The sequence below is a fragment of the Malus sylvestris genome, chromosome 17 (genome assembly GCF_916048215.2).
Source record: "Malus sylvestris chromosome 17, drMalSylv7.2, whole genome shotgun sequence".
Taxonomy (NCBI): Eukaryota; Viridiplantae; Streptophyta; class Magnoliopsida; order Rosales; family Rosaceae; genus Malus; species Malus sylvestris.
Window position 1 is genome coordinate 18986765 of NC_062276.1, and position 18514 is coordinate 19005278.

Below are 18514 nucleotides of genomic sequence, written 5' to 3' on the forward strand. Positions count from 1 at the left end.
GGAATGTTTTGGGTTGTCGTATGCAATCATCCAATCTAATAACTTGTTGAAAAACTGAGAGTTAATTAGTGCAATTCACGGTTAATTTGGGGCGTTGAGTATTCATAACTTATCGAAGAGCAATTGGAAATCATTTTGTATGCAAGCAAGACATGTGTGGAGAAGAACCCCTTAGCTAGCCTTCCATTATCCATTCAACCCAAATTTGTTTAAAATCTATTTAAGTTTTTAGTTTATTCGTTTTTACTTTCAACTTCACCAAACTCAAATCCCCCTTTTACTTTCTTGTTTTAAAATCTTTTGTTTACATTTTTAACTTTGTTTCTTTTTGTTTTTGAGTCAGTTTAGAGGTTTTAGCAAGCCCTCCTAATCCCCGGTTTAGAACGATCCCTACTTACATACTTTGCTACAATTGTCAAAAAGAGGGTTTAATTTGAGTGTGCTTATATTATTCGCATCAATACTGCTAGGTGTCACTCATGGTTTTTGGAAGCCCTAAACGTGTATAATCACTAAAGGGAGAATTGAAAGTAAGTTTCAATTCACAACCAATTTGAAAGAGTTCTAATTGCCCACTGCCTCGCTAAAAGGAACCTAATGGATCGTACACCGTGTAGGGTAGAGATTGAAGAAATAATGGAGATGAGTAAGGATAATTAAATGGTTTAATTATTTATTTCAAGGATTAATTCATATGTTAATTAATCAAACGAATAAAGTTCATTAAAGACCTCGGGTTAGTTTTGGGCCGCAAGGCCCAATGGGATTTGAATGTCAACCCCATTAACTCAAGTTCTATGACAACTTGAATAACAAACGGCTTGAAAGCCCAATAAACCCTTAAGGCCGGCCAAATAGAGGAGGGTAGTGAACTTGCTTTAATTGCAAGTTTGCCACTCCATTGTGAGATGGTATAAAGGCAACTTTATAGCCATTTCATCTTTAGGGTTTTCTTTTAGGAAAGGATGAGAACACAATGCTCTCCCTTTCTCTCTAAGAGGCCGGCCCGCCTTGGAGGAGATTAGCTAGCAATCTCTCATCCTCTAAGGTCACTCATCTCTTCTTCAAGTCCCTCCTTGGTGTGGAAAAATTAGAGGTTCTGAACTTTGGGAACTTGGAGAATCCTTTCTACCATCCTCCTCCAAGAAATCGATGGAACAAAGAAGCAAGGAATGAAGGCCCTCTCCTTGGGTGATTAGCCTTTGCTTATGCAAAGAGGAATCAACAAAGGTATAAAATATCTCAACTCACTATGTTCTTGAGTTTAGTCTTGGTTCATCTTTCTACTAGACTTTGAATTTCATAGGTAATGTTTTGTTTTGAGTGCATACAAGCATGATTCCGCCTTTAAATGTTAATTGCATGCAATAGATGTTGCTCAAATGAACATGTTTTTCCAAAAAAATTCCTTCACCATACTTTCCAGTGCGATAGAGTAAACTAATTGTGCTTCAGTGCGAGAGGGTAAACCAATTCCCTAACACCTATATGGGTCAGCTCTCGAAGACGAAAGGATAAACTCTACACTCTGAATATCCAGACGTGGAGAAGCCTGGCTACCCTAGTATAACTAGATGCACGATGGTTTGTGCCAAGATTCTTAGAAGTAGCCACAATGGTCTTTTTCAAGGCTTAGCTAACTGAAGGATTTTGGGTTTCTTAGCCTAATCCCTGGGGAACCGAGCCCTAAAGATGGAGGGGGCACATTACGCAGTATGCCTTACAGACGGCTGCCCAATAACCCTAAAGCTGCTATCGAGTGCACTAAGGTAGCCTACGATTTCCAGAAGATTGCATACAGCTTGCCCTTCTAGTAGTAAAGCCACGCTAGACTTATACAACTGCACATTCTCGTAAAAGGTTAAACAGGCTAGTGTGCATATACAAAGCTTTATTCACTACCGACATGCTACGTAGTCAATAAGCTTCACCTCTTCCAAGCGCGAAACGACTTACACCAAGTCCTAAAGTGTTGTGATACTTGTTACGCAACCTACAAAATTGGAGAAAGCCAAGGTTAATAACCTAGTGGTCACACGGACTTGTCTACTTCTGTAACTAAGGCATCCGGCTGCCGACCCTATGGCAAAGTTCTACACCAATACCTATGGCTACATCAGCTATGCAGGCTTGTCTGCTTGTAGAAAAGTGGCACGCCTGCCACTGGGTTAGGGCATGAACGAAAGAAACGAAGATGGAGAAAAACGAAGGAAGAAAGTTTATTAAATTTTCTAGCAAAATTGATAAACAACTAGCAAAGACCAAAGGAGTTCAAGCAAAGCAAAAAGCAACGAGGGAAACAAAGAAAATCCTAAAAACTACCTAGAAGACTACTCTTCAGCAGCTTAGACACTCCACGACTACTCGGTCACCATACCTTTAGCAACCGTGACATTCTCAGCAACGGCACCATCCGGCGCTTCACCCTTAGTTGCTCCAGCCTGGGCACCAACATCTTCGACTACTTCACCAATAGAGGCCTCAAAAGTAAAGGCAAGTATATCTTCCAGAGAAATAGAAAAGGTGTCGAAGTCTCTCCCAGCAAACTCAAAGTCAGACGATCTACTAAAGAGATGATCTACATAAACCTAGCTTGTAAAAGTCGGCCTAACTCTGAACAAGCGGAGCCTTGAGCCCAGCCTTCTCACATTTCAGCTGCCTGATCTCCACGAGCAGACCAACATAGACGCAATGCAACTCATCCACTTCTTTCTTTAAAATTTCGTTGATCCTCAGTGCACCTTGGAGTTCCAACACTTGAGGTTCAAGCCTATCAACGACCTTATTAAAGTGGATCACTTGGTTATAAGTAGCTTTATCCTTTGTATAAGCAGCAGAATGAAGCATAGAAATGGCACGTTCAAGATCTTGAATCTGAGGTATGTGACATCCGATCTCCTTCTCTTCACTTTCATACTTAAGTTAGATCACTTCAAGCCTAGTCTTCAAGTCGACGATCCCTTGGCGAGCAGACTCAAGCTATAGAGAAGTGGGGGCAGAGATATTAGTCCTCTTTAAAAGCAACGAGCTTAGAATCCAACCTCTTGATCTCTTCGGCCAAAGAATAAGCTTCAGCTACCATAGTCTTCATCACCTCATTGGCAGCCTTGCTATATTTGCATTATAGCAAACAGAGCAATCATTCTATATTGGGTTGTATGCTTCACAAAGGAACTTGGGCAAACAAACCTTTCTAACGCCATCAACAAACTTGGCACAAGCGCCCATGTCTTCAAGCAGATTTGGTTTCAAGAGCACACGGATCTCAATAGTTTCCCTAGAAGCAGGCTTAGTGGATTTCCCACAGCTGCCCATGAGAGTAGTCTCCCCCTTCCCAGCAGGCAAATCAGTCTTAGCAGCAAAGGGAGTGAGCATTGGCACCACTTTATCAGTAGAGTCCACCTTATCGCTCTTCATAATAGCAAGCCTCTCCAAAAGTGAATTGGACTTGGCTCCCAACTGACGTTTTGGTACAGATTTCAGCACAGGGGCATGATAGGGCTTTTACGTTGACCAATCCTATCAGCAAGATCTAGTAGCCTTATTTTTCTTCCCATTGGAATAAGTCATGTCAATCACAAGCCTCTCGGCAGCAAGTGGACCCTCACAAGCAGCAGAGGAAGTCTTCAGTTTTCTCAACCGACATCTCTTGAATAGGCGGGGAAGATCTCTTCTTTCCACTTTCATTCATAATAGGCTCCATAACAGTGTTCAGACGAGCCAATGCATCTGCCTTGATCCTCTTTACCTCATCTCTCGGAAGCAGCCCACATTTCTCTTGGCGAAAAGAACTAAGCAGCCAACGCCATTCACGGTACTCAGCAGGGGAGCTCAACCCATACTAGTTGTTCCCTCATTTTTTCTTTCAGACCAGCAGGCAAGAGGCCTGCATACCCAGCATTCTAACAACCCATAAGGTCTGTGACCTTTTCATTTCTCTCAATCTTTGGCCTGGCCCACGTCAGGACCAAGAGCCCAAAGGACATGAACCATGCGACTCGCCTAACACTGTCCCTCAACTGCGCAAGCTACCCTTGGCTCTAGCCTCCAAGTAGCCCAAGCAGTGGTCCCTACCATAACACCTACTTGGCTTATGCGGAGCTGACTCTTGGCCCCTGCCAGCCGACGTGCCGCACGACTCTGACGGTTGCCCCACGACAGCACTATCCAAGAAGAAGACAAGGAAAATTAAATTTTTTTTACCTCGGTGCGGCTGGAGAAGACGAAGAAAGCAACGAAAGACGGTCCTTTGCATGGGCAAGATGTAGAAGATTGCTTGAAGAGGGGGAACAAATATCCACTAAGCTTTCTCTTTCTTGTAAGGTAGAATAAATTGCTCTCCAAAGTTGATTTAATAACCCACTTAAGGTGGACTTAAATAGGCTTTAAGAGAAATTTATTTCCTTTTCCTAGAAGAATCTAATTTCCTATTAAAGAGGGAATCAGCATCAAAATATGAAACAATCTTATGTTTCCTCAAGCAAGAAGATCTCTACACCTACTGCCATTTCCTGCGTTTGGGGGCATTTGTGGAGCCAAAAATAATCACAAGGCGACATGTGGATTTTTGGATAAAAAAAGGACAAGAATACCATTGAGGCAAATCAGAGTTCCTATGTGCGAGCAGTGGACAATTATCTTTCAACCAATGTCAAAGGTACCCAAAATAGGTAACAATTCAAAGCCTATTTCATACATCCTCATCAAATCATTTCTACAAGGTAATTCCCAAAAACATTCCTTTTAAATTATGTTAATTGGCTAATTAATAGATTTATTACCTAATTAATCTATTAATAGCCAATTAAACCACCAATTACTCCTTAAAAACACACATAAGGCCGGTCACCTTCTCTCCCAGGGGGGCCAGCCTTGCCTTATAATTTCTACCTGATTTTCCCCTTTTATTAGCTAATCAATTAGGCAAATATTCTATTAATTGACTAATTGATGAGCTAATTATTCCATAACTCCCAAATTAAACACAAATCAAGAACCTAACCCACAAAGGGAGCTAGGGGGCCGGTCCTCTCTCACCCAAAGAGGCCTGCCACTTCTATTTAAACCCCTTCATTCTCCTCAAAGTTCACTTCCAATTCTCTAGCAAAATTCTATAAAATTCTCCAAACACTTTCCCTCAAAATTCTAACTTTGGCATCAGAGGTGCTTCGGCCAAAGTCCCCCCCCCAATTCATCATAGACGCGTGAGGCTCTTGACTTGGCCTAAGGTGTTTGTTTTGTAGGTGCAATTTTGTCCAAGATCAAGGAGGAAGAAATTTGCATTGTAACTACAATCAAGGTTCGAAAAATTAACATGACTTGTTCGTCTATACTTACAAATTCAGGTAGCCGACATGTTGCTAGGTGTCGCTTGTGGTTTGTAGAATTAAATTAATTCAATTTCACTACCGACTTTAGTTAGAACCTAATAGGTCACACGCATATGATAAGTTTTAGCAATGTTATATGGATGATGATTAGATATAATTGATTTTTAATTATATTGGATTAATTATTTGGACTTATTGGACATATTTTTAATTAAATTGGCATTGGGCTTTATTTAATTTAAAAGGGTCAAAGTCACAAACCTAAAGTGGGTAAGTGAGTGGGCTTGGCGTGTGGCATAAACCCGAGGTGCCAGACCCTAGGAAAAACGTGCGACTAAAGGGGTGGCAAGGAGTGTATAAATATTCCTAGTGTTTGTCTGAGTACACACAGTGCAAAAGTTGTTCAGTTTTGTCTCTCAAAGAAAAGAGAGAAAAACCCTAAGCCAAAACACCTTGTGTGCCGCCCATTCTATATTTCACAAAGTGAGAGATATTGCTAGCACATCAAATCAATCACTTCATCATCCGTTGCTAGTTTTATCAATGTGGATACTCTTAGAGGCTTAACACTTAGGGAGTTTTGTGCGATGAATCATGAAGAGGATTGCAAGCAAATGGATAATCCAATCAATCAGTATGCACGTGGCTAATTAAAGATTCAAGTAATTTAATCTCTATGACTACTTAATTTGTTGCTATATAAATTATAGCCAACTTGATATATAATTGGAATAACATATGGTATGTTATTTATTATTTGAATTAAATTTATCCTAATAATATGCCCAGAAACCCAACATCCACTAGTGTAAATATTTTATATTAATAATTGTGTTCATTCATTGTATTTTTATAGGGTCGAGGAATGTTGCTATAAAAAATCATCAAAATCGAAGTTGAAGTGGCTGTTAAATCGTGATTTCTCATTAGTAACCGTCAAAGGATTTCCTCTCGTTAGTTGGTCTCCGAACATTTGTTTTTGGTGATTTTTGGCATGTGAGATCTTGGAGTATATACGTACAAACAAGTTTGACGGTTGGAATGTGGAAACTAGTTTCGCAGATTGCAAAAATCATTGAAAGAATTATATATGCTAACCATGTCTCTGACTTTGCCCGACAAATATATCCATTTGGCCCAAGGAAATAAAACACTAAAGCCTAAAACCTGAAACTTAATTTAGCCTTTGCACGATGAAACCTTTGTGGTTTGTCAAGCAAGATTTGACGTAATACACCTCATTTTTCCCTTGGCACCAAATGTTTGCCCAACGAATATACTCTTGCCCTCCAAAATTATTTCATTGTGCAAGAAAAACTTTGCCCGACTAACTGGTAATTTTGTCGAGTAAAATAACTTCACCCGACGAATATATGGTTCGTTGGGCCAAATTTCGTAGGGCAAATGGTATTTCTGGTAGTGTCTCTCAACTTTTGTTCGTTCAATTCTCCCTATCAATTTCGATACATAAAAACTCATAAAATAATTCATTTTGAAGTGCTGCATATTGCAATAAAAGAGAAGTGCCAAAATGGCAAAAGGGGAAGTTATTGCGTAAATGGATCACGGACAAATCTTTGATAAGTTTTTGACATACTAGAAGTTTGATTAGGGGTGGTTCAGTATAGGATCCCAAACCGAAAATTTTAGGGACGAGAATTTGAAGACTAATTCCGAACCGAAATTTCAGTATTCCTAATTTTCGAGATTCCCAAAATATTTTTGGTATTTTGAGATCGATTGGGACTGGAATTTGAGTTTTGGGCTTTTGGGTTTTGGGTTGAAATTTGAGATTTTTGGATTTTGGGCTAAAATTTAGGCTTTTGGCCTGAAATTTTGTTGCCAAATTTCATATCAATTGAAATTTAGGCTTTTTACCTCTTACAAATTTGAAATTTAATACCAATTGACGTACTATTTCATTCATACCAAGTCAAATTGACGTTCCAAAGTTCCAAACTACTTAATTTCGTACTTCTATTTCTAATATAGTCTACCATCAAACTACTTAAACTCAACATTCAACATGCATGCAACTAAAATATGTATATATATTTTTGATTCAATTTGGGATTCCAGAACCATTGAATATGTAATCTCCCGTACCAAAAAGTTCGGTACGGAACCCAAAAATTTTGGTATTATCGATTTGGAAATTTTTTGGTATGGGATCGGGGCTTTTATGGTTTGGTTTGGAATTTTTGGGAAAATTTTTCAACCCTAAGTTTGATAGAAAATCATAGTTGTTTAAATAATTCTAGAAAATCATAGTTGTGAAAATAAAACAAAAAGAGAAATAATGAAATTTCAAAAATAACTTAAAAGCGATTCTTGACCTACTAAAAGTGATTAAAATGACAAAATCCATCTTATATGGCAAGATAGTTGTGTGTTGGACTCGTTTCATCATTCTTTTTTCAGAAAAATATCTTTGACTGAAACAGACACTAAAAACTTCAAAAAAAATCATCAATTCATCGTAGATACACTATTCACTTCAAAATTTGTCTTTCCCATTATATTTCAAAGCTTGTAAAATAGAGCAAGAATATATTTTGCGGAAGTGTATTTTCTTCTCTACGCTTGACTAAGAAGTAAACTACCCTACTTTCTAGGTATACAACAAGAAAATAAACTTATATAAATCAATTACAAATTTGTTTCCTAAACTAAGCCATGATATCAGGAAAGATATCATTGACTTCTCTACACTCCCTCTCAAGTTGGAGAGTGGAGAAAGATTCCTACCACAATGCTTTTGTGAATACATCTGCAAGTTGGTGTGAAGAGGGAACAAATCGCATGACAACTGAACCATCTTGTATTTTATCTCGAATAAAGTGGCAATCCATCTCTGTATGTCTAGTCTGCTCATAGAAAACTACATTGGCAGTAATATGAAGAGCTGCTTTGTTGTCACAATGTAATAAGGTCGGTTTTGGATGCAACAAATCCAAGTCCTTTAGAAGATATCGGAGCCACAATAGTTCACAACAAGTTCCAGTCATGGCTCTACATTCGGCCTCAGCTAATGACAAAGACACGGTTTTTTGTCTCTTTGATCTCCAAGAAATCAATGAAAAACCCAAAAAAACACAATACCCTATTGTTGATCTTCGTGTTGTAGGGCATCCTGCCCAATCTAAATCACAATATGCAGTCAAGGTCAAGTCATTTTTAGAAGAGAAAAATAAACCTTGTCCATGAGTACTCTTTATGCATTTCAAAACTGGGAGATCTGCTTCCATGTGTGGACGGCGAGGTTCATGCATAAATCTACTTAACACATGCACTGAATATGTTACGTCTGGCCTAGTAATCGTTAAATAGATCAATCGACCCACCAACCTCCTATATTGTACCCGATCTTTAAGTAACTCACCATTGTCTGAAAGTTTAGGATTTTGCTCCATGGGAAACTCAATTGGTAGAGCTCCCAAGAGACCACCATCCTTTTAGAATCTCTAAAGCATACTTATGTTGAGAAATGAAAATTCCATTCTTTGATCGTGACACTTCAATGCCTAGAAAGTATTTCAAGTCACCAAGGTCCTTGATTTTGAAACGACTATTAAGGAATGTTTTGAGAGCGCTAATGGCATCAGGATCACTCCCAGTGATCAAAATATCGTCAACATAAATTAAGAGTGATGTAAAAGACTTGTCTCGCTGCCTTGTGAACAAAGAATAATCCGCCTTTGATTGGACATAACCAGCACATTGAATAGCTTCGGAAAACTTGGCAAACCATTGACGAGATGCTTGCTTCAGTCCATACAGAGATTTGTTAAGGCAACATACTAAATTCTCCCCCTGTCGCCGAAGACCCGGAGGAGGAAGCATATATATTTCTTCATGAAGGTTACCATGAAGAAATGCATTGTTGACGTCAAGTTGATGGAAAGACCAGTGAAAGGAAGCAACAAGAGCTAAGAGGCAGCGAACAATGATCATTTTAGCAATGGGAGAGAAAGTATCATGAAAGTCGATACCTTCAAGTTGTGTGTAACCCTTAGCAACCAAACAAGCTTTATAACGCTTAATGGAGCCATCTGAATGGAGCTTGATTTTGTAGACACAACGATAACCACTGGGAGATTTGCCAACGGGAAGGGGGTAAGAGTCCACGTATGATTAGCTTCCAGAGCCTATAATTTAGAAGCCATGGCAGCCTGCCAATGGGGAGAAGCAGCAGCCTCGACATAAGTATGAGGTTCAACCTGTTGAGTGATAGTTGCAAGAAAAGATTGTTGTGCAGGTAAGAAGCGATGATAAATGAGATAATTAACAAGTGGATAACGTGTACTTGCATTGAGACCAGACGACGAAGACGATGAAGAGCAAGAATATATTTTGTGGAAGTGTATTTTCTTCTATTGATACAAAGAGATTTATACAAAGAAGAATACTTGACTAAGAAGTAAACCACCCTACTTTCTAGGTATACAACAACAACAACAACAACAAAGCCTTTTCCCACTAAGTGGGGTCGGCTATATGAATCCTAGAACGCCATTGCGCTCATTTGTGTCATGTCCTTCGTTAGATCCAAGTACTCAAGTCTTTTCTTAGGGTCTCTTCCAAAGTTTTCCTAGGTCTTCCTCTACTCCTTCGGCCTCGAACCTCTGTCCCGTAGTCACATTTTCGAACCGGAGCGTCAGTAGGCCTTCTTTGCACATGTCCAAACCACCGGGACCGATTTTCTCTCATATTTTCTTCAATTTTGGCTACTCCTACTTTACCTCGGATATCCTAATTCCCAATCTTATCCTTTCTCGTGTGCCCATACATCCCACGAAGCATCCTCATCTCCGCTACACCCATTTTGTGTACGTTGATGCTTCACCGCCCAACATTCTGTGCCATACAACATCGCTGGCCTTATTGTCGTCCTATAAAATTTTCCCTTGAGCTTCAATGGCCTACGACGGTCACACAACACGCCGGATGCACTCTTACACTTCATCCATCCAGCTTGTATTCTATGGTTGAGATCTCCATCTAATTCTCCGTTCTCTTGCAAGATAGATCCTAGGTAGCGAAAACGGTCACTTTTTGTGATCTTCGCTAGATTGCTCCGATCATTAGTGTGGATAAGTATATAAATTGATAGAGATAGGAAAGCAAACACAAGATGTACGTGGTTCACCCAGATTGGCTACGTCCACGGAATAGAGGAGTTCTCATTAATTGTGAAGGGTTTACACAAGTACATAGGTTCAAGCTCTCCTTTAGTGAGTACAAGTGAATGATTTAATACAAATGACATTAGGAAAAATTGTGGGAGAATGATCTCGTAGCCACGAAACTAAACTTATACAAATCAATTACAAATTTGTTTCCCAAACTAAGCCAAGATATCAGGAAAGATACCGTTGACTTCTCTACAAAGCTAGGGTTCGAGGGGAAGGGTTTAGGGTTTATGGTTTATGAACTTAAAGTGTAATACCAATAAACAGATGCACTACTATTGTACAAATGATTGATAATCTCGTTACAATCACATTAAAAAACTTATTTGGTTCCACGTGGTTGCACGTGACCCATGCCTAGATAATGGGAATTGAGAGGAATATTCTTTTGGTAATCTAAATTTGTTTACTTTTTTAAAACCAATGAAAGAACAAGTGCCAATTAGACCACTGCCAAAGTAGCTCAGACACATCTATACATGCAATACACTACCTGGAACATTGACTTAAACAATTTGCAATGATCTTTACTCTTTCGGGATGAGAATATCTTTTACACCTTTTGATTTTATAAAAATCTACTTTATCTGATGATAGGCTAATCATATCTTAACTGATTACTCAACATAACATATATAATATTAATTCTCTCTCTCTCTCTATCTCTCCCTCTCTCTCTCTCTCTCTCTCTCGGGGTCGCACGTGGACACACACAAGGAAACAGCATTAAGATTCATATTTCTCTTCTGAATGAACCTTGAGCCTCTAGGGAAGTTGTATCAGGAGGCAATCAATCGTGTTGTTAACAAGTCACTTAAAAGAAGCACTAACTTATCATGCACTTTATAAATATACCACAAACCAAAAAAGAAGAACAGTACTTAGTACTTTGAATATCAATTCATATAGTCTCTGAAAATTGGTGAACAAATCAATTGTGCCACATCAGCATATAACAAATTTTTTGACAAAATTACGACGGAATGACTATATTGATTTAAGGCATCTATTGTGGGATTACATTGATTGATTTTCAATATCAGTAACCATCTTGATGATGTGAGTAAATTTCAAAGATCATTTGTGATGTAAACTTATGTATAAATATGTATATTATATATATAAATGAATGAATAAATATTTTAAATATGATGCAACTAACAATTACTATTTGATGGGGAGAAACATTGTATATTTAACAAAGAGTGATGTTTACTCGGGATTGAATCCCACTTGCATTGCACCCACAACAGGTGTCAAACAGCATCTCTCTTTTGTGTGTTGATATGGGACTTGGATTGTCTGCCCTCCCATTTCGGTGCCCTCCCCGTGCCCTCCTGTTTTGTGCGGTCACAGTTAAGCCACGTCAATATTTTATATTATTTTTTTATAAAAATAATAAAACAAAAAGAAATAGTAATATAAAATGTTGATGTGGCTTAACCATGACCATAAAAACAGGAGGGCATGGGAAGGGCACCACAATTAGAGGGCAGACAATCCAAGTCCGTTGATATGAGCAGAACAGCTGCAGCAATATCGGACTAGGATCATTTTTGGATTCTTTTTGTAGGGATTTTAGGAATTCTCATATCATATATCGTACGATTAGCTTTCGTTAAGTATTATTTATGTTTAATTTTAAATAAAATAATTTAAAATAATTTATGACCACACTATTTACGATAAACTATTAAGATGTGAGGATCCTCACAATTTGGATCCGGATGGGATCCAAATCCAGCAATATCTAAACCAAACCAAAGCTAATTGCTCAGGCTTTACATGTTCATAAACCAAGAAAATGTACAAACCCTTTCTGCCTTTCACATTTTACGAATCTTTCTGCATTGGAGAATCCAATGCTTTTTTTTACCCATAATCCGTATTACCCCCCCCCCCCCTCTCCAACCTTTTCCTAACATGCATATATTCGCATATTCAAAGCTTACTACTTTAATTAAAATAATTAGATGCATAGTTAGAGAAAGAAACAAAGACGGGAGGTGCGGATCATATCATCTGTAAGGTATACTAAGATGAGAGGTGCCGACGATGTAATCTGTAAAGTATACTAAAACCGGAGTTGCCTATCATGTCATTTGTAAGATATATCTCACAAGATATATATAATTCTTGGTATTTTGATCTCATCTAATACTACATTAATCTTGCTTATTGTGAGAGGGTGCTCTTGTGGGCTACTCAAGTTTTTTTCCCTCTCCCAAGTCTCTCAATAGGGAGAGGGTGCTCTTGTGGGTTAACATGCATCGTAGAATAAGGATTGAGCTAAGTAACATATGATTTGTACACCTTTAAACTTTAGCCAATGATTTAGACACATTATTCCTACTTTTTACAAATTTTGAAATGGGCCCACAAATTAGACCACCATGATTTTGGGGTTAGTGACTGGTATACTTTATTTTTTGGCTTTAAGGGGAAGTACCAACAAAATATATAGGAGAGTGAAATTTAACACAAGAAGTAAGTGGTTCTCTACTATAGTAATGGAGAGCAGTGTTGTCATTCCACCACGGTGTGAGTTTGAATCATGTCGACTTTCTAATCTAACATCTAATCTAATAAATCTATCATTTGACCAAAAAAAAAAATTATAGAAAAATTTGATCTCTGCATGGTTGTTGTTTAGCGAAGTCAATAGCTAGTATAGTAACAAGAATGTGAACCCATGCACTAATTTCAATTCTAACTAACACTAATTTGCAGTCAAACTAACTTTTTATTCAACATCTTGTTTTTAGTATTGTGGAACCCATCTAAGATTAAGATGGATTTAAGAAAGTAAGGAAAAATAGTTAGTTCCATTCCATTTCATGGATTAATTTTCCTATACTAACATAACATTTGCATTTCATGAATTCTTGATATATAAACTAAATCCATAATTTTAAAATTTCATACTATAAGACTATGTACGTACATGTACTAAAAATCGTAATATGACAAGAAACACTAACAATAGCAAAACTCGTCTCCAACCAAGGAACAAAATGAATCTCCTAAAAAGAATTAGGGCCAAACATAACTATGGGCTGGGTACATGTAGCAAGCCCTCAAGCCCCTCAACGGGACACCAACAGGTGCATCCCAAGTCAAGATGAAAAGATTTAGCCATACATGGCTAGAGATGGAACTACCAGATCTCCAGCCATCTCTGGTTACAGATGGCATTATATAATTTTCCTAACATGAATCGAATGGAAGGCTTGATGTTTCTTATTCAATCAAATATTAGGCATCAACTTTTTAAAATATATTTTTTTTCAATACTACATAACTAGGCTTGGCAATTTCTAACAAGACCCGTTAACCTGACACAAAATTAACAGATTATCGGGTCTACACGATAACGAATCGGATCGTTATCGGGTAACTCGATAAGTACCTGTTAAGACAACGGATTGCTCTGGGTATACACGTAGGTAACCTAATACATAATATTATACCCCTAAAAAAATATAATAGTCATGTAGGTCACCTGATACATAATATTATACCCCTAAAAAATATAATAGTTATATATATATATATATATATATATATATATATTAAATTTAGAAAATTTGGAGAAGGAGGTAATATATTTTTATAGGGTATAGTACTATTGTTTTATTTCTTTTCAAAATTATTTTGGTAAACTTCTCATAATTTGAATGGTTTATAATGTTTGGTTTTTCTATACTTAGTTTATGTGGAAGAGAGTTCTGATGTGGAAAACCTACTGAAGACATCATCAACATAACTCTTGAAGGCAATAGATCAAGCCAAAGTTCCAATACAATTTTCCCATGATGATCAATGAAAATTGAACGATTTTGTAAAATGAATAACTTGCAAGCTTTGAGTTTCATTGACAAAGTTTTAACTTCTGAGAAAGGCTTCACAACCTTGTAAAGAAAAACGCCTTCATTTTGCATGTCCTTGCACATGTGATATTCTGTAGTAGACTATTAGTTTTATTGGTGCTTTTTTTATTAGGTTCTTATTTTGAAGTGTAGATATAGTACTTAACGACAAATTTGTTTTTATGTTTTGAAGTATATTGATGTGAAAATTAACTTGACACACAAATTAAACCCTATTGTTGACAATTGTAGTAAAGATGTAAGTAGGGATCGTTCTAGACCGGGGATTAACTAGGGAAGCTAATCAACACAAATAAAACTTAAAAACACTAAATTAGACTCTATAGACTCAAAACTGACTCAAAATTGACTCAAAACAGCAATAAACAATAAAAAAGACTCAATTCTAGAGCCAACAAGTGATTTTGATGAAAATAAACTTAAATTGACTCAGAAGATTAAAAGAAAACAGATTATGACTTAACTAACAAGACTTAATGAATGGGGGGTTTGTTTTTGACGAATTTAAAACTTAAACAAGAAACTTTGCAGAAACAAACATGAAAACGAATTTAAGGTGAATTGAAAACGGTAAAAGGCTAGTTAGAGGGTCCTTCTCCACACATGACATATGAATACAAACCAATTTCTAGTTATTATCCCTTTAGATTGTGAATGACAACACCCCAAGTTAATCGTGATAGCACAAATTAACCATCAGATTTTCAATAATTCATTGAGTTGGATGGAATACGCATTGCAACCAAATTATCCTTATCAAGTTCCCTAACTATGAAAAGCATGATAGAAAGACATATCAAAGTGATGTGAAAATTAACTTAACACACAAATTAAACCCTCTTGTTGACAATTGTAGTATGGATAAGTAGGGATCGTTCTGGACCGGGGATTAGGAAGGATTGCTAATCTACTCAAAACTGACTTAGAAACACAATAATAAACTTAAAAACACTTAACAAGACTCACAAGACTCAAAACAAACTTAAAAGACTCAAAACTGCCTAAAACAACACTAAGGCAGTTTCTGCTACTAACACAAGTTTTGGACGAAATTTGATTATATCTTGACTCAAATCACTTAAAAACACAATCTAAAACAAGTTCTAACTAATATGACTCAATAAAGTAAAGTGGATTTTGGTTTTGGACGAAAATAAGTAGAGCAAAACAAAAACAATTTAAATAGATTCTTAGACAAATTTAGGTGAGTTGATGGGTGATGGGTTAACTAGGGAGTTCTTCTCCACACATGACACACTTGCATTCAAATTGATTTCCAATTGCTTCTCTCAATAAGTCATGAAACTCAATACTCCAGGTTAACTGTGACAACACTTTTTTAACCTTCAAGTTCTCCTTAAGTTAATGAATTGGATGGGAAAGCACATATAACAACTCAAAGCATTCTCTAAAAGTCCCCTATGTGAAAAGCACAATAAAGGTACAATCAAAGATCATTAAGTTTCATGAAAACTATAAGCATTGACGAGGCAATTGTTACTATGAAAAGCATGAAACTTTTGCCAAGAATTCACTTAACAAGATCGTTTATAAGTGACCTCCACTACTTGCAAATATAAGTTTGTAACTATTAGGTGAAACTCCCTTATATTTTAGCTTCAAATCCTTGCATGAAAACTAAGTGTGCACTCTTAATAAACATACAAGAATAAGTTATCAATCAAACGGTTAAGCAAATTGAATTCACAACTTATGAAATAACAACTAAAGGTAATTAATTCATAATGCAAATATAATCATGGTTTTGAATAGCCCCCTAGCCAAGAAGGGCTTAGTTCCTCATGTCCACAAAACAAAGATACATAAATTTAGACATTAAAAACAAAGAATGAAAACACCTAGAAACGCTCCAACAATCCAACGTCTTGAATGGCAAGCACGTCCAAGGGTCTCCTTCCTTCTTCTTTGCTACGGCACAAGGGATGGGTGAAGGTTTTTGTGGTGATTTGTGGTGGTGGATGGATATAGGTTGGTTATGGTGAAGGGTGGAGTCCTTAGAATGGTCAGAAAAGGGTCTTATTTATAAGGAAAGGAAGGGCTACGAATTTATTAAATTTGGAATCAGAAATCAATGGAAAATAGGCAAGAAAGGTGCAGGAATTAAAGAGAATAGGAAAGGAAGAGAGTGTAGGACAGATTTAGGAATGTGTTTTGAGGCACAAAATAGGTAAGAATCCTCTCCTCTTGTGTAGCAAGAATTGAAACAAAAGGGAATGCAATTTTGGGTCAGAAAATAGGTAAGAAAGGAGAGAAAGGTGTGGCAATGCCTAGAACTAAAGGGGAATGTGAATTAAAATCAGAAAATAGGAAAGGAGAGGATCCCTTGTGCGGCAAGGAAAGGAAAAAGCCTAAGGTGGTGCGGCAATATCTAGGGCAAGTTCTAGGACTTCTAGAAATATGTGTGGCTGGAACATAGGTGAGGAAGGATTAGGAAACTTCCAAGCCAAGAATAGAAACTTTCAGGAATGGAAACCTCCAAGAATAGAAACTTTGGTTTCCAATTCTGAACTCTTTGTTCTTCATTTTCATTTCTTCATTTCATTATTCATTCCTAGCCTCCTTTGATCTTCAATTTCGTCCATCCACCTTGCTCCAAGCATAAGCTATCCATTCCATGCCCAAAACTGCTCCAAAAGGCTCCAAAATGCACATGTTTGCATACTTTGTCCTTAAAACCTAAAATTGCACGAAAATAGCTTAAAATACTAAAATTACTAAGTACTAGCAACGTAAATGCAAGGAAACAAGCTAATTAAGTCGCATAAATATGCTCCTATCACAAAGGTCATTAAGTTCTTTGAAAACCATAAGTATTGACGAGGCATTCGTAACTATGAAAAGCATGATACTCCTGCCAAAGATTTACTTAACACAATCATGACTATGGATTTCCACTACTTGTGAATATAAGTTCATAATGATTAGGTGAAACTCCCTTATGTAGCATCAAATTCATGCATGCAAATTAAGTGTCGACCCTCAGTCTACATACATAAATAAGTTTTGATAACTCAGATAAGCAAATCACATTCAAGACTCAAGAAATAATAATTGGATGTAATGAATTCAAATAAAACATATAATCATGGCTTTGAATTCACCTCCAACTATAAAGAAATTAGTTCCTCATGTTCGCAATTAAACAAGTACAATTAAATTTAAACATTGAAAACAAAGATAGAATACACCTAGAAACACTCCAACAATCCAACGTCTTAAATGGCAAGCACGGCCCCAGGTGGCTCATTCTTCTCCTTCCTTGCATAGCTGCAGCATTAGAGGGATGTATGTATATGAGTGTGTATGGTGCGAAATTGTGGTTAATGGTGTAGAATTATATGGGGGGTGGTGTTCTGATTTGTGGTAGAAAATATGTATTTATAGGCCTAGGAAACTCGGCACAAATCCCTGAGATGAGAGGGATAAGTTTGACACAATTCTTGAAGGAAAATGACTAAGGTTTGGCATAAAGTAGTGGAGGAAAAGGATTACACAATCCTAGAGAAAAAGGACTAGGAAATTCGGCGAAAGCTTATAGAATGGAAAATTTGGCAGATTTCTAGAAGAAAAGCAATAAAAGGTGCGGCACCAATCAAGGGCAGGTGATAAGGCTTCTAGAAAGGGGTTTTAGGTAATTCAATGTGTAATTGATCCCCCCTTGCAGCTGGAATTAAGGTATGATAAGATAAGATAAGGTTAGTTTGGATAAGATTAGGTTGGATAAGGTTTTGGATAAGATAAGGCAGTTTGGAATATGTCTCATTCTTTTGAGCTGATTCCTTATCTTCAATGTCTTAAATTAATTTCTTCAACTCTTTAGCATATTACTAGCCTCTCTTGAACTTCAAATTCATCCATTCTTTGTGTTCCATATGTAAGCTATCCATTCTAGCCCAAAACTGCTGTAAAATGCTCTAAAATGTTTGTAGGGCCAACTTTGTCATTTGGACCTACAAACACACGAAAATAGCTTAAATCACTATAATAAATAGGAAATAACAACATAAATGAAAGAAAATAAGCTAACTAAGTCGCATAAATATGCTCTTATCAAATTCCCCCACACTTAGCTTTTGCTAGT